The sequence below is a fragment of the Opisthocomus hoazin genome, chromosome 6 (assembly GCF_030867145.1).
Source record: "Opisthocomus hoazin isolate bOpiHoa1 chromosome 6, bOpiHoa1.hap1, whole genome shotgun sequence".
Classification (NCBI taxonomy): domain Eukaryota; kingdom Metazoa; phylum Chordata; class Aves; order Opisthocomiformes; family Opisthocomidae; genus Opisthocomus; species Opisthocomus hoazin.
In genome coordinates, this window is record NC_134419.1 from 56,308,812 (window position 1) to 56,332,788 (window position 23,977).

At 40.8% G+C, this 23,977-nt stretch overlaps 1 protein-coding gene across 18 annotated transcripts in view; it reads left to right on the plus strand.

Moving 5' to 3' along the window:
* PCDH15 (protocadherin related 15) overlaps nucleotides 1–23,977 on the plus strand; it is a 1,100,829-nt gene that overhangs the window by 294,491 nt on the left and 782,361 nt on the right. For 11 of the 18 annotated variants that reach the window (XM_075423232.1, XM_075423229.1, XM_075423213.1 and 8 more), the window contains exon 2: nucleotides 16,517–16,776. The exons of 6 other annotated variants lie outside the window; for them this stretch is intronic. The gene's annotated coding sequence lies outside the window, so the exon portion shown is untranslated. The remainder of the gene's footprint in view (nucleotides 1–16,516; nucleotides 16,777–23,977) is intronic. One more of the 18 variants, XM_075423215.1, reaches the window with a different exon arrangement.

The window sequence follows — 23,977 nt, forward strand, 5'->3', positions numbered from 1 at the left end:
ATAATATTAAATAGAGGGCAACATAAACCTTGGCTCAGAAGTGGTGGCATTTCCATATGAAGTAGTGATAAGATCATTCTCAGGCTGGAGAATCTGCTTCGAGTATCAACATTATAAAAAGATAATAGAGTTGGTGCAGGAAAGAGAGGCAGAAATGATTTGAGGATGCTTGATCTGCAGCAAGAGAAAAATGAATTGACCATTTAGTTCAAAGAAAAAAGACATTAAGTCTTCTAATGCAACTTCTGTCTGCATAAGTACTTACAGATTATATCATACTAGAGGACTCTTTAATCTACTACATGAAGGCGTAAGGCCTATTAAATGGGATCTATAGCTAGAGAGACTCGAATTGCAAATAAAGCCGTAATTTTTAACAGTTATGTTTAAATGATCGCTGACAGAGTTTACTGAAGGATGTGCTACTTTCTCCACCAATGGCAATATTAAGAAATTAAGACATTCACTGCCTCCCTCTTTCCCCCTCCCAGTGGATAATAGGATAGAAAATCTGTGCCCTGTGGTATCAGGAAGTTAATCCAGGATTGTCACAGTGAAAACTTCTGCTTTAACTGTGTATACAGGTATCTCTACAAGAAATATGGGGAAAAAAAAGTGTTTGATCCATGCATCAGTAGTTGGAGCAGTAGAAACTTCCCAACGTACTACAGTTTTGTCATTTTGATTATCGTTAAACTGATTGTGTATATCTTACTTGGGTCCTTTCTACCAAGTAGTTAAGGTATTGACTTTTATGTAGTTTGAACAATAACAGAAAATAATATTAGCATGTTAAAGTCTTGTGATAGAGAAGTCCTGAGTAGAAAGGTTCTATTTGTATGAGATGAGACACGCTTCTTCACTGGCATACTAAAGAACAATAGGCAGTAATCTGACTGTGCCGTATATGTTCCTTTATTAATGTGAAGTGACCAGATTGTAATCAAGATAGTACGTACTTGGCAATTAATCTTCCTGACACATTGTTTGTGCAAAGGTAAAATTCTTTTTCATTTCTTGTAACATAAGGCGTGAGATCATTGAGGCCTTTTCTCTTCCCTCAGTATTACTTAGCTCCAAACTGTAAGGTGCAGTGTGTTTTCTACACCAAAATACTGCCTTTTTTGGAATAATTCTTACAGAGAGTTTGAGTCAACCCTAGCAGCTCCTAAGCTGGAGCTTTATTGCCTACTTGCACATATGATTGCAGGCCTGCGGCCAAGCAGTGATATGTGAGCCCCTTCTTAACTTTCTTTTCTTCCTTCCTCTGGGTGTTGTGTCTCCTTGGCTTACAGTTTTTGTCTTTTTTTTTAGCTCCTTTTTTACGACTATGTGCTGTTCTCAAGTTTTTGTTACTTGAGCCGTATCTAAAGATTCAGGTTCAGAACCTTAAGGTATATGTAACTTTGCTGCCAAGACACTGATGGAAGTCAGAGCTTCTACTTCTGTAGTGTAAGGCTGGGACCAGTTCTGGGTGTGTATTTTAGTAGAAGTAAGCCTTAGTTCTGACTTCTGCTCTCCCTTTCTCACTGCCCCATGCAAGGAGCTACTTTTTTTCTGAGCTGTTGTTCTTGGATGCAAATACTGTAAGATATGAAAGAAAGTTCTTTTGCGGTTGGTGTTGCTGAAAGCACTCTCGCTGTTTGAGAGTCAGAGTGGGAGAAGAGCAGTTAGGCGAGGGAGCCACCAGCAGCATTTGTTTGATTTGAAAAGTTTTCAAGAGTAAATTTGTGAATTTAGAAAGTTCTCTGGTTATCAGTACTAATACGAGAGGTAGGCAAGGCTATTACAAGGCTTTTGCTAAGTAAGCCAAGCGGAATGTGAGTGAGCAGTGTGGTCCTGTCGCTCTGGTTGTCTGACTCCATATCAAATGACAGACGAGCAGTGACTGGTGGCATTGGCATCTTAGTGGCTTTTGGAATTATAAGATTGATTGAGATCCTTGTTTAAGGATAAAACAAAAGGAATTTGAGTTTCAGAATCTCATGCAAAGATGGGACATAATGGCTAGACTACATCTGGGCTTGGGGCATTTGCACAAATTAGTGTTGCAAGCAGAGATGGCATTTTTCAGTGTACAGTAGTAGGCAAGCTGATTCAATTGTCCCTGGACAATAAACCATATAGTTGCTTGAAATATGAGGGAATGTTTGTAGGATAGGAATATGAATAGAAAACGTGTGTATGAGAGGCAGGCAGTGTCAGCACCATAGTTAAAAAGCCTGTTTCCAAAAAACACCATAACTGCCAAAAGATCTTAATTAGATGACACTGAATTTCAGTTGCTGTTTGCATTTTAGCTTTCATTGTCCTTCAATTCATGTTGGTTTTTTGCCTGCCTGCCTGCCTGCCTCCCTCCCTTCCTCCCTTCCTCCCTTCCTTCCTGTCTTCCTTCCTGTCTTCCTGTCTTCCTGTGTTTCTGTCTTTCTTGTGCTGGGGGCTCCAGAGCTGGATGCAAGACTCCAAGTGGGGTGTCACCAGAGCAGAGCAGAGGGGCAAAATCACCTCCCTCGACCTGCTGGCCACACTACTCTTGGTGCAGCCCAGGATGTGGTTGGTCTTCTGGGCTGCAAGCGCACATTGGTGGTTCCTGTCCAGCTTTTGATCCACCAGGACCCTCAAGTCCTTCTCGGCAGGGCTGCTCTCAATCCCTTCATCCCCCAGCCTGTATTGATACCAGCGATTGTCCCAGTCCATGTGCAAGACCTTGCACTTGGCCTTGTTGAACCTCATGAGGTTCACACAGGCCCACCTCTCCAGCTTGTCCAGGTCCCTCTGGGTGGCATCCCGTCCTTCTGGTGTGTCGGCTGCACCACTCAGCTTGGTGTCATCTGCAGAGTTGCTGAGGGTGCACTTGATTCCACTGCCTGTGTCATTGATGAAGATATTAAACAGTGCTGGTCCCAGTACGGACCCTTGAGGGACACCACTTGTCACCGGTGTCCATTTGGACATTGAGCTGTTGACCACTACCTTCTGGATGTGACCATCCAACCAATTCCTCATCCACGGAACAGTCCACCCATCAAATCCACCTCTCTCCAGTTTAGAGAGAAGGATGTTGTGAGTGACTGTGTCGAAGGCTTTACAGAAGTCCAAATAGATGACATCCATTGCTCTTGTATTGACCACTGATCTAGTCACACCATCATAGACAGCCACAAGATTGGTCAGGCAGGACTTGCCCTTGGTGAAGCCATGCTGACTATCTCGAATCACCTCCCTGTCCTCCACGTGCCTTAGCATAGCTTCTAGGAGGATCTGTTCCATGATCTTCCCAGGCACAAAGTTGAGGCTGACAGGTCGGTAGTTCCCAGGGTCCTCCTTCCTACCCTTTTTAAAAATGAGCACTGTGTTTCCCTTCTTTCATTCACCAGGGACTTCACCTGTCTGCCATGACTTTTCAAATATCACGGAGAGTGTCTTGACAACGACATCAGCCAGTTCCCTCAGGACTCTGGGATGCACCTCGTCAGGTCCCATAGACTTACGCACCTTCCGGTTCCTTAGGTGGTCCTGAATCTGATCTTCTCTCACAGTGGGAGGGGCTTTGCCCCTCTGGTTCCCATCTTGCAGTCCATCAGCTGGGGAAGGGTGAGGAGAGAGGTTGCCAGTGAAGACTGAGGCAAAAAATTTGTTGAGTACCTCAGCCTTCTCCTCATCTCTTGATACGAGGTCACCGTTCATTGGGGGAGGGGGTGTATGTGGTTTTTTTTTTTAGCCTTCCTTTTCTTGTTGACACCTCTGTTATACTGAATAACTTGATATGGCTTGGTCATTCAGGGGTACACTGAGCCTTTTGGTAACACTGCAAGAAGTGTCTCCTGTTCTTTTTTCCCCTCTCTCTCCGTGAAGGGTGAGAAATAGGTCTTCTGACACATGGGGTGAGCAGAATATAAACTTTAGAGAATTTATCTGAAAAACTGAGAAGAAAATTCATTGTATGCATACTTGGTGTAGTAATGTTTTGGATAAGCAATCGAGAGAGATGCTTTCTTTTCGGAGAAATGAATGCATATTTTGAAGAGAATACTTGCACTAATAATGAATTTACAATAGGTAATTGTGTAGACATACATTGTGTGGGTTTTGTAGTAATTTCCCCTCCATCAAAGCATTTCAACCAAGATGTCAAAAGGAAAAGTACAAGGGAAAGAAGTGGTAAAATCAGCAGTTAATTTAATGTAACTAAAGTGTATTAGGCCGAGTCAAATGAACTATTTTAATTTTGTTCCTTGTTGTTTGTAATCTCGTAAGTATGAGTCATTTAGAAGCCAATCTGGCTTGGTACAGTGTGTGCTATTTTATAGTGTGTTCTTCTTGCCAGCACGAGTATTTCCTCGTTAATATTTCACATCTGTTCTTTGTAATTTAGCGATTACGTGCAGGCCTCTGTGTCTTCCTTGTTTATTTTAAAAGGACAATGGGAAGCTTCATTTATGTGAGATTAAATTGATGTCTGTGATTTATTAAAGTTCAGACTGCTGCTTTGCTGCTCTGTGCAAATGGATATTTTTAGCAGAAGATAAAAAAGTGGATAGTTGGAGAAAATCAGTAATCTACAGTTAGAATCAGCTGAATGTTTTAGAAATGAGTTGGCAAATGTATGCTGGAGATATACATAACTTTCTTATCAGTCATGCTCAGGCTCCTTACAAGCATCTACGATATGTTTTAGTTTTTAGTAAGTATTCAGAGAAAAAGTTTTGATTCTGCGGGTATCTGTATTCACACAGGTACAGGTTATTCATGTCTAAAAGAGAATGTTTGCTATTAAATAGAAATCCTACTTATAGGTGATATTTTTGGCCATTCAGACATTCATATGGAAAGTGGCAGCATCATGTCATGTAGGTGAGTTGATTGACTATAATAATATGCAATATGAAACAGCAAATGACCAGAGTGAACTCTGTTCAGATGTGAATTATTTACCTATTTTGTAAATGTTTTAAAACCTTTTCTGACACTGAGGTGCTCAAATACACAAAAGGGCAAACATAATCTGATGACTTAATAGTGATGAATGTTTTCACTGGAGCACATAATGATCTTTCAGGTGTTATGGAGAAAGGTTTATTATTTATAGTAGAATAGAACCAAGAAAAATAGATCTGGTTGTGGAGATAATACTTTGCAATTAAAATACTACACAAGACTGGAGTTGGATTCTGATCTCTGCCAAAGCTATCTGTATAACCTTCAGAAAATTAATTAGACTTCTAGTCTTGACTGAGCCTAGAATTTAAATGCCGGGCTTTGAAAGCCAGGTATTCAGAAAGGGAGGAACCTACATCCCCAGATAATCTGTCTCTGTTTCACATATACTCAGTATTTCTTTTTCCCATGCTTGTATGTTTACATGTATATACCAACCTGTTGTTGACTTGGGTGAAGTTGATGTGGCACATGGGCTGATGATGTGAATGGGGAATTATTTTGATTGACAAAAAGGGTGAAGGGATATGCCAGTCCAAAAGGAGTTTACATTGCATTTGGGTGAAGATTGGAGCAAGGTTGGGGTGTGTTTTGCTAGCAGAAACCAGGTATAGCAGTTTGCAGAGGCTAAAGAGCAGAGCTCAGGCTTGCAGGAGTCGGACAGCATCAATCTGGAGCTCTGCTGTGTCCGAAGAGCATCGGAGTGGATCCTGCCACTCTGAGTGGTGGTGTGGAGTCACAAACCAGTTCTCCAGTTAATGCTCTCTCCAGTTGTTGAGGCTGACGAAGCAAAACTGCAAGGCTGAGTGTCATCTTTACCTTTTTTTTTTTTCTCTTTCTTACATTGACAGTGTTTATATACTCACATTTCATAGTGAATACTACACGTTGTGAGGCAACACTACGGTTGCCTCACAACTGTTTTAAGCTCAAGATGGAGGGTTCTCCTCTGCTGCTCTTGGATGCTTTTTGATTTTTGTGCCTTTCTGTCATTTTTAGCATTCTTCACTTGAAAGCAGATACCTGTACAGCAGTATGAGTTTAGATCAAGCGTGTAGACAGACTTCCTCAGAAAATTCTCGCAGCTCCCCCTGCGCTCAGGCAGCTGGGGAGCCAGGAGCACAGTCATAGGGTCTTTCTCCCATCTAATTTTTTGAGTCTCCTCTTAGACACTTGTAAACTCTTGGTATCTTGGAGCACGGGTTCCCCAGACTACATACAGGCCACGTAGGAAAACCCACTGCCTTTTTTTGTTTTGAACTGTTGTCTGATGCCCCTCTAGCTGTAGTCCTGAGAAGGATTCAGTGAGCACCATGTTGGGCTTTGCCCCGTTCCATCTCGCTCTGAGTCATCTCTCTTTCCTGACTGAAAAGGCCTCAGCTTTCTTGCCCTTTCTTGACCCCTTCATCAGTCTGTGATCACAGAATCACAGAATGGTAGGGATTCGAAGGGACCTCTGGGGGCCATCTAGTCCAACCCTCCTGCTGAAGCAGGGTCACCTACAGCAGGCTGCAGAGGACCTTGTCCAGGCGGGTCTTAAATAACTCCAGAGAAGGAGACTCCACCACCTCCCTGGGCAGCCTGTTCCAGGGCTCCGTCACCCTCAGAGGGAAGAAGTTCTTCCTCGTGTTCAGACGGAACTTCCTGTGCTTCATTTGGTCATATCCTTTTTGAGGTAGGGGAATCAGAATTATGTATAAGAAGTTTGCAGTGTGGGTTTTATAAAGAAACACTTTTTTTTCTGTTGTTTTCTTTCTCTAATTATTTCAGTTTTTATTTGACTGTCAAAGAGTCTGAGCCAATTTTGTCGCAGAACTAATTGTTGCAGCCCTGCATTATCATTCTTGCATATTAATATTCAGCACAGTGTCCATCATCTTGTGTGTAAACCCAGGAATATTTTTTCCCTGGGTACATCACTCTACATTTATTCCTGTTGCATTCCATCTATCATTTTGATTGCTCAGTCACTGAAACACGGAAGGTCGATCTGCAGATCCTTCCAGGTGGTCCTCATCTTTACTGTCTTAAAGATCTTAGTATCATCTAGAGAATGTTGGCTTTTTAGTCACTCTTTTCACAGATAAATTATGAATATGTTGAACAGCACAGCTCGTAGCTCGGTTGTCTGCAAGACTCCCCTGGTGAGCTGACTCCCCTGTGAAGACTTTGACCATTGAATCCTGCCTTCTGTTTCCTATTTTTATAACCATTTATTTACCCATGCAAAGACCCTATCTTTTCTTCAGCATTTTTTCAGCTTCCATAGATGGAGGCATTGTTGACTTTTGTGAAGGGACTCAGAAGGAGAGTTGCTGAAAACTGTCTGGCTCATAAGAATACTATTCTTATATTATTGATGTAAGGTAAATTTTAATTTAGTGATTATGTCTTCCTTTAAAATATCCAGTATGTTAGCGATATAATAGATTCTGGTTTATTGTATTTTAGACTCTAATATGTCTTGATTTCATCATGGTTTTAGGTTTTATTATTACAATAAAGGATCTTGTAAACTTATTTTTATCTGTAATAAACACTTCCATTTATAGAGGGGCTGTTGACATCCTCCACAGTTAGGTACAGTAGTCTTATATGCAAGAGATTTCATTTTGTTTCTCATCCAAGTCATCACGTTAGATATACAGTGCACATACTTCTTCTGTTCATGATTTTTTTTTTAATACCTAAACTGACACTTAGATACAGAGAATAAATTTACTTGGCTATTTCTCAATATCCTATGAGAGCCACATTAAACACCGGAGTTGAAGTACTGACATTTCCAGCAACAATATCTGTATTGTAAGCCCACTGGATATGTTGACAAAATAAATTTTGTTAGGAAAATATGTATAAAAATTATTTGTAATAAAAGCAGGGAGAGAGAGGGGCATTAGCAAAGTACTGTCAATCCCACCCACTCGGAAAATATATGAAAACTGGCATTTCTCTGCTGAATTGACTTGAGTATAGTTAATACTGGAGAAATGCCAGAAAATTATTTGAAATCTCTTTTTGAATCTGAAATGTGGAGGCACAAGGCAAAGGCTTCCCTGAAAACAGCGAGCAGAAAAGCTGTCTGTGCAGCAGACAGCGAAATTGGCATTCTTAGCACTGGTATATTTTTAGATTATCTCAACCTGGTGAATAGACTCAATATAGAATACACTAACTGTTGGTACAATCAGAACTGCTGAGAAACTCTAGGTTTCCACTCATGATTAAGGATTTCAATTATTTTTATATTGATTAGTGCTTTCAGAAATGCTTTATCAGTAAAATTCAAGTGAAATATCAAGTCAGAGATAAACTATCTGCTTCTTTGCACCCAGTTGGCTTTACAAAGTGTTCATGATCTCACCAAACACAGGTATTGTCAAAAACGCATAGGATGAACCAGGTACTTGTACTAATAGAAAAGTTTTGTTCTTGGAAACAGCTCCCACCTGTGTTGCTGATCTGAATAAAAAGTGTGGAAGTCAAAGAACTGTCAGATTAAAGAGAACAGCCTTGTAAAGAGGCGTTATAACATCCTCAGTTTTCCATGCTTGGCAACTGTGGTGCGTCTGCTTAGTTTACCAGCCATCGCTGATTCAGCCAAGAAATAGGAGATTACATACTACCTGTTGTTCCTTGGATTAACCATAGGAAGATACTTCTTAATCTTTAATATTTATTGTTTACTTGTTAGCACTGACAGCTGAACTTAGAACCTTCAAACTTGGCAGCAAATGCAGGGTGGGGAGGGTTACCTACAGGAAATTCTAATATTTCTTTTGATTCATTACAACTTGGATGATAAGTTTCATTATCCAAAGATATTATAGACTATGCAAGCCTGCAAGAGGTTAAATATTTTCGGTTTGGTTTTGTTTTGAAATGTGGTGGGGTTTTTTGGTTTTGGTTTTTTTTTATCCTGCCTCCGGTTTAAACTCTTTTTTCTGAACTAAATTAGAAGTAGAAAACATACTAACAATGTTAAAATTTTAATTCAAGTAGAATACAATAGGAATTGTGGAGTCCAACTTCTAGATTTCCATAGAAACTTTAACTGACATTACTTTGCTGTTTTGTGTTATTTGTGAAACACAAAATCTGTAAGCCAATACATTTAAGAAGAAAACCAGAGAAAACACTGAATATAAGTGTGGTGCATTTTATGCAGTTCTTGAAAACTTAATTTTTACTTGTCTCGATGCTTTTCAGATGGTCAGGTAGCATAACAAAACAAGCATATATATACTTATGTATAGAAACGGTCTCATGTCTCTTTGTGTGCTCTTTGGAAATACTGTAGTATATTGCTATTTGTGAAGCAGAAAATCTGTGGGACGTCTAAAGTACAGTTCCCAGAAAGCAATTCTGTTGAGTGGCAGCAAGAGAAGCTAGCTGCTTTTATGCTGCTTCAGAAGTGTATGTGACTTCACAGCTCTTGCTTTGAGTTTGTCTGTAAAATGGGTATATGACTCAGCTTACCTCATCGGTATCTCAATGCTTACCCTGTAAGGCATTTCAATATTCTTCAAAGAAACGTCTGAAATTTTTAAACTTAAACCAGATGATGTACAATGGATTTAGATTAAAATATGAGTAGATATTCAGATGTAGAACATGTTGAAAAAAAGTCACACTTGAAAATCTTTTGCCCCTGCCTTAAATAACTAAATGGACTGACTGGAATTTGTTATCTTTAAATTGTACCCTACTAGTTTAGAGCAAAACCATTGTCATTAAACATTCAAAGACCATGAAGACCTTAATGAGTTTATGGAATAAATGATAGTGCCATTATCTGCTCTTTCTGAAGGACATGTCTGTGACAGATAACTTTAAGCAGGCATGAGGTATTTAGCTTTTTTCTTATTGTCTCCTATTACACACAAACAGCAACAGGACTGCAGATCCTGATTTCTTCATGGCTTTAAGACTTTTAAATACATCAGCTCATGGGATTATTGTGGTTGCATTTAATACCTGACTCAAGGCAACATAAAAACACAATATGTTTTTAATACTGCGGTGGATTATATATATTAATACAGCATATTTTTATATATGCCTTGGTGGAACAGGAAGGGATTGACAGTAAGAGGTAGAATTAAGCGACAGCCTACCTATCATGCGCATCCCATATTTCAAGACAAATGGTCAGGCTGATGTTAGAGAGCTTTGTCAATTCCTTGCTTATATTGGTTGTGTTATTTTCTTTTTCTTTCTGGTTTGCTTTTTTAGTACTGGTGTTTTGTCTGAGGATGTCTTTTGGTTGTGCAATTAAGAAAACTAATTTTCAACAGATACCTTTAAAAGCTTACAGTATAGGCCTGGCTTTCAGATCTCTGCTAGGGCCAAAATTTGAACCAGTACCTCACATATGTAGTTTCATAATATATAATGTGCTGTGAGCAATTTCAGATATTTCCTGATGAAAATTTTGCCAGCTAGATTCATTTTACAAGTGTGGAAGTTAGGAAGACTATTCATGTGTGTAAGAGGCCTGTGAACAATGTTCAGGTTCAGTGAGCAGATCATAGCTGCAGATACAAAACTCCACTCTAGTCTTGGAGTTAAAATGGAAGAAATAACGTAATGGATCTGCCTAGTCTCAGCTGCTGCTGTTTGCTGCATTAGCTGCTCCCTTTCTGCAGCTCCCAGTTCAACATCATCTCGTTTTTGGCAATTATTAGCTAGATTATTTAAGAGTAAATAGCTGGTCCTAGCTAACTATTTTAGATATATTGACTGAAAATGTAGCTTTTGTTGGTGAGATGTAAAAGAAAAATCCATTGCTGTAGTTGCACTGAATGGTGCTGTAAGTTAAACATTAATCAAATAGATATATTCCTTTTTGTATTCTTCGGGGAGTTAAATGTCCATGGTGCAGTATTGATGAAGAAGCCTATATCCCGGTGGGGAGAAACTGGAATCTGTAGTTGGTGTAAATGGATTATGTTAATTAAGAAATCGAATATGCAGTTTTGGCTCACCTCTAAAGAAAAATAGAACATTTGGCATTTTTCTGTTAATGAAGAATTTTACATTAAGATGAAAAAAGACTTGGCATGAAACAGATGTATTAGTAATGAGATTCAGGCAGCATTGTGGGAGGAAGATTTCTTGCCAGAACATACACCTGAAGAGGAGAACAGGTAGAATATATAAGAATTGAGTCAGAAAACTCTGCTTCTTGAAAATGTTTCATTTCATGTAGCTGTTACTCTTCGGAGTTGGGTACTGTCACCCGGTTCTCCTTTTGATTCTGTGCCCATGTGTATTACTTTATTCCATCTTCAAATCTGCATTGCCAGTGTTAGTATGATGCCAGAGGGAGCCAGGTTGCACTGTCATGCCTCGGATGAGATTCGTTCAGGAGCTCGGGCTTTAGATCTTTGTGTTCAAGCACAAACTGAAGACCTCTTCAGAGCTCCCTGTCTAAATCTGTTCAGTCTCCACCTTTCATATCTTTCCCACATCGTGCTACCCCACGTGATACTTCCTAGGACTGTGTTCACTCTCAGCTGGAGAGAAGGTATGCTGCTTGGCATCATGACTGGCCCCAGTTCTCCTCCTGGTCACTTAGCGAAGCCACCTGCCTGCAAACATAGACAGAAGGTGCAAGAGCTTCCTGAGGACTAGAGATGGGTGGGCAGAGTTCACTGCCCACAGGTAATGATATTGTGGGGAAACAAGGATCTACCTGGGAAGGTACAGTGACTGGGCAGTTGCACATATACTTTATTTACATTTCTTCCTCCTTCCCTGTTTACTTTGATCTTTCTATTTTTGAAGTTAGTTGTTCTCACCAAGTTTGGCTTTTTTTGCCTGTGTTCAAGTATTTTTCAGGCACTTTTGGGAGGCTGACTGTAAGGGAATAGTCTGGATGGGTCCATCTTAAAGTCCCAGGCTTTGTTTATTTTTCATGTTAACATCATATTTCTGAGCAGGATAACAATTTTTTGTTCTGTTCACAGAAAATTGCTCCATAAAGTTTTGTTTTCCTGATTTGGAAACAACCCTGGATTTCTCCCCAAGTGATGTTCGTGCATTCACATTATGAAACTTTCAGTCCTTTTCACGGTTGATAATGCCCGAGAAAATAAATCAGTTAAAGGTTACTGAAGTACTGAGGCGTGCAATTTTGTTATAACTGAATCTAGGAGTGTCACCAGGCTTTAATGAGATGATTTGTCTCTACCAGTATAGGGTTGTTCTTTGTAATTTATATTAATGAACTTTTTACTTAAAAATTGCTCAACTTATAGTATGTCTTCCCATAGGAAACATCCTCATTAAAATATTTAACTTCATATTGGGAAAATAACTTCTGCTGTTTGGACTACATTTTTTCATATACCTATAGCAAGTTGTTAGGAAATGCACTCTTTGACGAACCTTGGCAATTCTTATCCCTGAATTTTAGAGTTTCAATTTGTTTTCAGACAATTTTTAATGCATGTAGTAGTTTTGTAAAGTAAGCACTAGTTAAAAATTATTCTAGTTAATGTGGAATGTTAATTAATATGCATGTAATGAAGCATTCTATACTACATTTACTATTAATATATTTACTATATATTTACTATATATTACTATATTTATATATTTAGTGGGGTTCAAATACACCTGAACCCATGTATTTCCCATCAGCATCACTAAATTTATGTTTTGGGAACGCCAGTATGCAAAGTTGATAGTGTTTAAGTTAAGCACAGGCAAGGTTTTGTTTTTATTTTATTTTTCCCCGTCTTGAGTGCTGTGATTTTGTTAATTTTTTCATTCTCCCTTTTAGGAAGAATGACCCCACCTTTGATTTTTCTGATATATCAGATGATTTCAGCAATCCTTATTAGTTAACTGAAGGTCTTTATATCTTGGACATGTATTTAATGGAAGTATGAAAGCATCTGACAGACTGTAATTTGCATCCTAGTCATAGAACAATATTTAGTGTTTTTCTTAAGATCACACCTTCTAGTTTTAGTTGATTGCATGGGACTCTGCTTAGATCTCTAAGAAGTTGAGCAGTGAATCTAAATGTTTCTGTAAGACAGAAATTCTCAGTGTTTCTCCCAACATGACACGAGATGGGTGTCCTCACATCTCTTCTTCCATTGGTGGAGTCTGTAGTGCTGGTAGTTATAGATTCAGTCTTAGATCTGTTTTGGTAGGATTTCAAGGTTTCCAGGGCTTTTTAGGTTTTCTGTCTTTTATGGACTATTGCTGTATTAGAGAACCAGGTACTGTGTTAAAGAAATGACCTACTGAGTTCCTGCTGGTAAAAATTATTAAAATGAAGTAGTAAGTCAGATGTGCATTCAAGTGGCTGTTGCAACTGTCAACTGAGAAGCAGATTCCCAGCCCTCTTGTAGTTGTGATTGTACTGCAATTATGTCACCCCTTCTGTTGTGAAAGACTGAGCTTCTAGCGTCATTCTCCTCTTTACTGATGTGTTCCCTTGGCAAATATGCTTCTGAAAATTTTGGAACCTTTAGACTTTGTAGGCTGCTCTTACTCTTTTCTCTCCTGTTCAGATTCCTCAAATTTCTTGTGCTAGGGTAAGTGTTCAAGGCCTTTCTTGGCCACTTCCTTGCCGAACCAAAATCTTTGAGCCTACCGGTAGAGAAGAGAAGATAAATCAGGAGGGAGAGCCTGGTGAATGAAAACAGGGAAGAGGATAGGTTTTTTTGAACAAACGCCTTAGTGCTGCAGCCTCTCTTTCCTCCCTCACACACATGCATATACACATACTTCTCTGGAAAACAGATACATGTCTGTATGTGGATTTAAATAGAGAAAATGCACAGAATCCAGTTTTCCTGGAAAAAGTTATTGAATTTCTCAGTTTTTGACGTTTGGTAAATTAAAAGAGACTTTCAGGTACTTTGTGACATTAAAAATACTGGGAAGGTCTATGTTTCTCCTAATTCTTTCCCTTTCATTTCTTTTTCTTCTTACAGGCCAATTTAATAAGGCAATTCAGTAGTCCTGCAATTTGAGAATCATAATTGACTTGATCTTATTTTTAATTTTTTAATGGATTTTCATCTAGTACTGCTTTCCTCCCTCAGTCTTTGACATATTCCTAAGAGTTCTTACTCACCTTAAAATCTTTTATTAAAGTTAGCACACTTGATCAGTGGAAGATTGCCAGAGATGTGAAGGAACAGTGGGCTAAATGTCACTTGTCTGGAGAAAAGGTTCTGTGCAATTTGTGGTGGTGTTTCGTTTCCATAGCACTGATAACCGGAGAAGGTGAATATTGGTGAGCATTTTTGACAGAAAGTGAGTCTTGGAGAACCAACCTTTTTGGGAGAGAGAATCTTTCTCTTTGAACTGTAAAACATTTGACACAGAGGTGATACATGCCTGTATATGTACGTGCACATTTTGTACAACGGCTATCATCAAAGAATATTTTAAAGTTAGGAATTCAAACACTCAGAAATTCTGTATGTATCTTTACTTTTATTCTTCCCCCTTTGGTACTGAGCCTCAGGCATGAGCCTTCTGGAGCAAAGGAACATGATTCCAGATGGCTTCATGATAAATACATACATCAGAGGTGAATTAACCTTGCACTAGTAACTATAAATCTGATGTTTCCAATACCTTGACTGTGAGACTTCACTTCTTAAATGTTCTTTTACTGTATCTTTTTGTGTGCAATTTTGTTGAAGTTTTGAAAAGTTGTATTACATACTGCTGAATATGTTTAAGAGTAGGATCGGTTTTCTCGTGAACTGTTGTTGAACTTCATGATTACTAGAGTTTTAAACACATAAACAGTGGTTGAGGGATATTGTGTGTTATTCAAGTGGTGCCAATTGTCTTTGCATTAAACAAGTGGGGATGATTATTCTTCAACACCAGCTCCTTAAACAAGTATCTTAAGTCATCTCTATGACAAAGAATTAAAGACCTAATTCCTGAGTATCTACTGAAGCTTTATAGCAGTTTTAGCATACTTGTGGATCTTAAGGAATTTGGAAGTTGAACACTTGTTTTGGGCGTGATTTCTTGCGTTGTTAAAGGAGCGCTACTGTTCTACCCTTCTTCTCTAGCAGCATTGCAGGTTGTGTTCCTAAGGTTTTCAGCCATAGCATTGCACAGTTCTCTTTCTCAGCCCTTTTAGACCAGGGCTTTTTCTTATTTATCTGTGAAAACAGTGTTACAAATAAATTTTTTTTTTCATTAAGAAAAAGTAATTGAAAGAAAAAAATTCAGTATTCAGTTCATCCTCTGCTTCTGTAGTTGTTTGTACAACAGCTCTCTGCTGCTCAGCTTGAGGCTTCTGTGTCCACTGCAGCTCCCCAGGCTTGCAAAACCCATTATTGTATTGTCCTGGGAAGGGGCTGCTGCTCACTGTCTGAGCTGTGCCTCACATGGTAGTGTCCTGATATGGAAAGAAACAGCATCAGGTGATGGTGTTTTCTAAAAGAAATTGCAGGTTGTGATAACTATTAGTTCGGCATGCTCTGTACAGGTTCTTCACTTGTAGACCATCTAATGCGTAGCTGTGATTAGCCTCACTTGACAGGCTGGGTATATGTTAATTCATCCCCAACTTTGCTGTAATCACTTCTGGTGGTTTTGAAATGCGGCTAGAATTAACCTGTTCGTGGCTACGAAGACTGCAGATGTGCACCACTGTGCTGTTTGCCCGTGGTACATGGGTGAAGCACTGTGGCTAAGTAGAAATCCTCAGCTGTGCATTAATTGCAAGGTATTAAAGTATGTTTCACTTGTTTTTTCCTGGATTAAACTATTATTATTTCAAGATGCCTATTTTTTGGATAGTTCGAAGAAATTTAAACTCATAATTTTCATATGTTTATTACCTGTTTCAATAAAAAAGACTAATATTTAAACAGAACAGTTCTTGCACTTCCTGTTTTCTGTAGTGTTTTTGAAATGTGTCCACAAAATGATCTTTGCTATATTTCAAGTGCACTTTTGGTCTGATCAAAATATACAAGAAATGTTCCGGTTGTGTTTTCTGTATTCTGATGTATGCTGTTGGACATCTGTTTAATATCAGTTAAGGTTTACTGAAGAAACACAGGGTTTTAAACTGTAATTAATGAGAAGTAGTAAGAAAAACAGTGCACGAGCAGAACTCTTTTTCTAGAAAAGTTGTAAGAATTTTCGTAACAGCTTGCTGCCAGTCTAAACTGTCTAGAAAGAGATTTGGTTGGAGGAGAAAGGGGGAAAAGTCCTCTATTTGGTCTTCAGAGTGACTATCATTTTACAAGGCACTTCCCTTGGAATCGTTCAGGCTAACAAGCTCTGTGCTGAGCATCTGCTCTGTATCCAGCTTACCCTGTACAATTGCTTGCCTGATACCAGATCTCACTTTCTCTCCTGAGTTTTCTTCACTTTTCTGAAGGTTTTCATTTGAAACAGTTTTTCAGTAATGACCTGAATTCATGGATTGTCTTATTTCATCAGACTGCTCTGCTTGATCATTCCAGCTTTCAGTCTGTTATTCCCTCTCTGGCTGCACGATCAGGATCTGTGAAGCTGGCCACCCTGTTCTGTGTCCGTGTGCCCTGGCTTATTCTGACTTTCTCTTTCACAGAGCTGATGCATGAGCTTCTTACTGGCTTCAGCACTGCAAGTAACATGCTGAATACTGTGGAGAGGGAGTAAAAGAGGTGAGCTGCTCTATGGATAATGCATTGGGTGGTTCTGCAAGTGTAGAATAAAGTCCAGCTAGCGAGCCAGAAGCGAGAAAGTCGTGGAAGAAGATTGCTCAGAGAAGCAAAAGGGACATAGTACATTGACCTGGAATTTTTATTGGAACCCATATCCATCCAGGATTGAAAGCTGAGATTTCCTGTAAGTTTTGTTTATTTTTTGATTTATCTGTTAGATTCAGGGAAGACAATTTAAAAAAAGAAAATGGTGATTTAATATGTATCTTTATGAAAGTTATCTGAAGAAGGATGCATGTTAATTTGCTTTAGTTTGATCACTTGGAAATTGATTTTAGGGCAGTTCTGGTGATCAAATGTCTTTGGAACCAAAATTTCCAAGGAGATGACTCTTACCTGACAAGTTAGTGAAGAGAACTGGAGAGGTGCAGAGACTGAATAAAATGCTTGAAAACTGGAGGCAGACTGGAATGACAGAAAGGAGCATGACAAGATTCTTGGTAGGAGGCTAAAATCAGACAAATACAGAATAGAAGTAGAAAGTAAGAATGAAGTATTGGAAAAAAGCTTGAAGATGAGATCAGTTATGCCATACCTGATGCTTTTAACTCAAAACTATATAAAATTCAACAAATACCACCATGGGACTAGCTAAGACATTCTCACCTATGGTTTGCAGGGGGTGTCCAAACAGGTGGAAGTAGCGTTCCCTTCTAGCCTTTTCTTATCTGTTTTGGGGGTTGGACTAGATGACCCATAGAGGTCCCTTCCAACCCCTAACATTCTGTTTGAAGCTGATAGAAAGCATTGTTTATGTGGTTTAAATTGTGGTGTGTAAAATAATAGCTGGCAATTAGAGTTGAGGAGGAAGGCCATGGTAAGGACAGAGAAACCGTTAGGAAGACAATGTGAATTGTCTTATGTGCATTAGAAACAGTGTTTCTCTTGCTACATTTTAAATGGGAAGTATCTGACGGTGTGTTGGACGCCAGGTGCCCACCAGAGCTGCTCTGTCCCTCCCTCTGCTCAACTGGACAGGAGAGATAATATGACAAAAGGCTCGTGGGTCCAGATAAAGACATGGAGAGATCGCTTACCAGTTACTGTCGTGGAAAAAACAGACTCAGCTTGAGGCAATTAATTTAATTTATCACCAATCAAATCAGAGTAGGATAAAGAGAAATAAAACCAAATCTTAAACACCTTTTGGTGTTTCATGTTAAGTATTTTTCTAAGTGTGACATTTAAGTATTTGCTCATTGGGTGGTTGCCTGAAAGGCTGCTAACACTGCTCTGGGGGGAAACTGTGTTATTAAATTTTATAAAAGATTTACTGCTTGTGTTCTTGATAATCTCAGTATTACAACCTGTGCCTTATTTGTGGTATCATCTTAATTCCAGTGTATAAGATCACTATATTCACATCTATTTCGCTTGTCAGTCAACCTGATCTAATTAACTTTCAGGCTATTGATTCTCTGTGGGATATCTAAATATATACCAGTGACAACATATTTTTTTTTTTTAGTTAGAAGTAGTATTTTAGCACTTTGTCTCTTAATTGATATTCCTTCTGCTAAGGTTTGTCCGATGAACCTGTTATGTCTAGCTTTTAGGCAAGAAAAACACTGTCGATGTTTTGATGATTGTACTTGTGCTTTCAGTTACAAAGGGTGGTCAAACAATCTAGTAGTTGTCAGCTCTGACTGGTTTGTGGCAGGAGTTAGAGCAGCAATACCTTCTCAACATCGTGGACTAATGAAAGCTTGTATATAAAATTTAATGAGTTGATCCTGTTGTCTGGTAGGTTACTGTGTTACGTATTATTTAGGCAGTAAATTTCTTTATTTTTGTGGAGGCAACAGCATTAGAATCAATCTAGTTAGAAAGTTTAAGGCTACTTTCTATGTCATTGTTTTAGTAGCATGTCTCAGAATAACATTCATTTGCAAAGTAAAGTGATGAGACAGGAAACAGAAAATTCAAACTGAACAGCTGATCTTTATTAATATTTTAAATTTAACTTAATTTTGTAAAGACTAAGTAGGATAAAACTATATCAAGGCTATATTTGTTGGGCAAAATTACAAACCTCAAAGAATTCTGAAAACTTATTGAGGTTTTTTAATGTTTTTTATTATATTTTTTCTCTTATAAGTTTAAAGCAGAACATTCAGAGATAGGAAAGTTTAAAAATATTTATTCTGTTGAGCAGTTAGTATTGACCCACCCTAAAACATGAACCATCCCAATCAATTCATGAAGCTGTTCTGTATTGTTTTACAAAGAGAAGGCCATTCTCATGAACTTTCATTCTACGTATTTGGTTCTTAAAGTAGAACCAAATTTCCCAATTGTTCCACTGGAGTGGACTGGACACTACTTTCAGCTTTAAAATAAATTAAAACCCAACTAATTTAGGAGAATGATTTTTCTCACCGGTTGCTCAGTTCATTATTGAACAGGTAGTACTCTCCTGTCTCTAGTTGTAGGTAATAAATAGTACATCTATTCAGACAATCAAGGGAAATGCTGGAGTCTTTACAAATGGGCTTTAGAGGAGCTGGGACTCAACTTCCCAGAATTTGCATCTGTAAGAAGCAAGACCAAGAACACTTTGACCGTTTTACTGGGAGAGAAGATCTTGGTCCATAGCTGTCATCTGAGAGCAGAGAGATAAGATTCCAGAAATACTGTCTTAGGAGCTGTATCTTTCTGCAGAAGTTACAGATCTTTATCAGTTTCTTTCTGTCATTCCTATGTGCATGTCCTGAGGGTGGCAATCCTCTTTTTGTTCAGAAGCTCTTTTTTATAAATTTTTTAAAAATTATTTTACAGCCTCTTGCTCTTACCATTTGAGGTTACCTTCTCCACCTTGATCCAGCTTAACAAAAAAAAACCCCAAAACCCTAAACCAAAAAAAACCAAAATACAAAACCCAAAAAACCCACCCCTGGTTTGTCACCCCAACTTCCAAACTGGTTATGCAAGAGAATTTCTGTGACTTTTAAGTCATTTCAGTTAGTTGTATTTTCTGTCTGCTTTGAGCTGAATATGTCTATATTTAAATGTTACCCTGTTTTCATCCATTGCTTAAGAATAGAGTGAAAAAACCCCAAACCCTGTGTATACGGTGAATCTGCTTTTATATTTCATTTTTTAACTTCTAGAGAGGGGAACGCCTAGAGTCTAGGACCCTTGGTGCTTTTTATTTCTATGGAAATGCAAAGTGGCGGAAGAGCTCTCTGAAGCACTAAAGGGCTGTGGCGTGCAGCATGCTGCTGGGCGTTGTGCCTTGGTGGGTACAGTCATTTTCTGATCAGGTTGCAACACTGCAAGGAAGATGCAGTGAAGTCCACCCATGTGTGCTGCAGAAAGTGGAGGGTGCTCAGGACTCACTCAGGTCTCTTTTCAAGAACCAGTTTGCAAATGTTAATGTTGTTTCTTTGTGGGGTGAAAACGTAAAGGCTATCTTTTGCTGGATTATGTTCATTAGGGAAAAGCAAAGGGGATTGTGAATATGGTGTATGTTTCTGAAGACTGGAAGAATATAACTGTAAGTAGGTTTAACAACAAACCCCAAGAAACCAAATCCAAGATGGATTTTGAGAGGTCTTTCTAACCATTTTCCTTCTGTTTCTTTTTTTGGTTATGATTAATATCTACATTTATTTTTTCCTCACTGTAAGATGCTTCTTCAATAAGATGGCATAAGATGTCATGGCAAGTCCATATCTGTATGAAGTGTCTCTGAAATTTTTTTCTTGCAGGATGTATGGTGAATCTGTGAGCTTTGTTTAGTTTTGTGCTTATTTTTTTAAGATGATCTGTTTAGTGCCAGAACTACTAGGTTACATGACAGGTGTTCCAAAAAGATCTTTCAGGTAGACTTAATGTTGGTACTGCTTTTATTAATTATCACACCGGTGCAACTAAACATGCTACTTCAGAAATGGAGAGTTGTAGCAAACTCCTAGAATAATTGTTGCTAAGAAACTCCCTGGTCTGGTGCGGCCTTCTGATTATTACCCCCTCTTGGTAATGCAGGTTGGCGGGGACGAGATATCAGAGAGAAGTCCCAAGGCCATCAAAAGGGACTTCAGGGCACTGGGGCGACTGGTTGAGGGATCAGGGGCGCAGGTGGTGTTTTCCTCCATCCCATCAGTGGCAGGGAACAGCACTGAAAGGGGCAGGAAAACTCACCTGATTAACAGGCGGTTCAAGGACTGGTGCCATCGGTCAAATTTTGGCTTCTTTGATCATGGGGAGGTGTACACAGCACCGGGCCTGCTGGCGACAGACAGAGTGCAGCTATCTCAAAGGGGAAAAATGATTCTTGGCCACGAGCTGGCGGGGCTCATTGAGAGGGCTTTAAACTAGGTTCGAAGAGAGAAGGGGACATTGCCCATCTCACTAGGGACGAGCCCAGTCTTGGCGTGCCAGGATCAGGTGTGAGATTGACAGCCCAGCTCAAGTGTGTCTATACCAACGCACGTAGCATGGGCAATAAACAGGAGGAGCTGGAAGCCATTATACAGCAGGATGGCTACGACTTGGTCGCCATCACAGAAACGTGGTGGGACAACTCACATGACTGGCATGCTGTCATAGATGGCTACAGACTCTTTAGGAAAGACAGGCCAACAAGGAGAGGTGGGGGAGTTGCTCTATATGTGAGGGAGCAACTGGAATGCACTGAGCTTGGCCCCGGGGCAAATGAGGAACGAGTTGAAAGCTTGTGGGTTAGAATTAAGGGACAGGCTCCTAAGGGTGACATTACGGTGGGTACGTACTACAGGCCACCTGACCAGGAGGAGGAAGTTGATGAGGTCTTCTACAGGCAGCTGCAAGCAGGTCCTGGTTCTCATGGGGGACTTCAACCACCCTGACATCAGCTGGGAAGACCATACAGCTAGGCATTCGCAGTCCAGGAGGTTCCTACAGAACATCGATGATAACTTTCTGATGCAAGTGGTGGAGGAACCAACAAGGAAAGGTGCTCTGCTGGACCTTGTATTAACAAACAAGGAGGGACTGGTGGAGGATGTGAAGGTTGGAGGTAGACTCGGCTGCAGTGACCATGAAGTGGTCGAGTTCAGGATCCTGCGTGGAGGAAGCAGGGCGATAAGTAGGATCAAAACCTTGGACCTGAGGAGGGCTAACTTTGGCCTCTTCAAGGAGCTACTGGGAGGAATCCCGTGGGCCAGGGCTCTCGAAGGTAGGGGAGTCCAAGAGTGCTGGTCGCTCTTTAAACGACGCTTCCTCCATGCTCTGGAGCGGTGCATCCCCCTGAGAAAGAAATCTAACAAAGGAGGCAGGAGACCTGCATGGTTGAACAAAGAGCTTCTAGCAGATCTCAGGTGGAAGAGAAAGGTCCATGGAATGTGGAAAGAGGGACAGGCCACTTGGGAAGAGTACAGAAATGTGGTCAGAACGTGCAGGGATGGATGTGACGAGGAAGGCCAAGGCTCACCTGGAATTGAAACTGGCAAGGGATGTCAAAAACAACACGAAGGGCTTCTTCAACTACATCAGCAGCAAAAGGAAGGCTAGGGACAACGTGGGGCCGCTGCTGAATGAGGCGGGTGTCCTGGTGACGGAGGACGCAGAGAAGGCACAGCTACTGAATGCTTTCTTTGCTTCAGTCTTCAGTGCCAAGGCAGGCCCTCAGGAATCCCAGGCCCCAGAGGTAAGAGAAGCAGCCCAGAGAGAGAATGACTTTCCCTTGGTCGAGGAGGACTGTGTGAGGGATCACTTAAGCGATCTGGACATCCACAAATCCATGGGCCCAGAAGGAATGCACCCACGAGTGCTGAGGGAGCTGGCTGATGTCATTGCTGAGCCACTCTCCATCATTTTTGAGAGGTCCTGGAGGACAGGAGAGATGCCTGAGGACTGGAGAAAGGCCAGCGTCCAATCTTCAAAAAGGCTAAGAAGGAGGACCCAGGGAACTACAGGCTGGTCAGCCTCACCTCCATCCCGAGAAAAGTGATGCAGCAGCTTATCCTGGAGGTCGTCATCAAGCAAGTGGAGGAAAAGAAGGTTATCAGGAGTAGTCAGCATGGATTCACCAAGGGGAAATCATGCCTGACCAAACTGATAGCAGTCTGCTGTAGGTGACCCTGCTTTGGCAGGGGGGTTGGACTAGATGACCCACAGAGGTCCCTTCCAACCCCTACTATTCTGTGATTCTGTGATTCTGTGATAGCTTTCTACGATGACATGACTGGCTGGGTAGACAAAGGGAGAGCTGTGGATGTTGTCTTCCTCGACTTCAGCAAGGCTTTCGACACAGTCTCCCATAACATTCTCCTAGGGAAGCTCAGGAAATGTGTGCTGGATGAGTGGTCAGTGAGGTGGATTGAAAACTGGCTGAATGGCAGAATTCAGAGGGTTGTCATCAGCGGCGCTGAGTCTAGTTGGAGGCCGGTAACTAGTGGTGTCCCTCAGGGGTCAGTACTGGGCCCAGTCTTGTTTAACTTCTTCATCAACGACCTGGATGAAGAGTTAGAGTGTACCCTCAGCAAGTTTGCTGATGACACCAAATTGGGAGGAATGATAGATACACCAGAAGGCTGTGCTGCCATTCAGCGTGACCTGGATAGCTGGAAAGTTGGGCAGAGAGGAACCTGATGAGGCTTCTGCAGGTTCCTGCCCAGCCCTGCACCTGGGGGGGAACAACCCCATGCATCAGTACAGGCTTGGGGCGGACCTGCTGGAGAGCAGCTCTGTGGAGAGGGACCTGGGTGTCCTAGTGGACGACAGGTTGACCATGAGCCAGCAGTGTGCCCTGGCTGCCAAGAAGGCCAGTGGCATCCTGGAGTGCATTAGGAAGAGTGTGGCCAGCAGGTTGAGGGAGGTTCTCCTTCCTCTCTACACTGCCCTGGTGAGGCCTCATCTGGAGTACTCTGTCCAGTTCTGGGTTCCCCACTTCAAGAAAGATGAAGAGCTACTGGAGAGAGTCCAGCGGAGGGCTACGAGGATGATGAGGGGACTGGAGCATCTCTCCTACGAGGAGAGGCTGAGGGAGCTGGGCTTGTTCAGCCTGAAGAAGAGAAGGCTGCGAGGAGACCTAATATATTCTTACAAATATCTCAAGGGTGGGTGTCAGGAGGACGGGGCCAGACTCTTTTCAGTACTGCCCAGCGACAGGACAAGGGGCAATGGGCACAAACTGAAGTACAGGAAGTTCCGTCTGAACATGAGGAAGAATTTCTTCCCTCTGAGGGTGACGGAGCCCTGGAACAGGCTGCCCAGGGAGGTTGTGGAGTCTCCTTCTCTGGAGATATTCAAGACCTGCCTGGACAAGGTCCTGTGCAGCCTGCTGTAGGTGACCCTGCTTTGGCAGGAGGGTTGGACTAGATGACCTCCAGAGGTCCCTTCGA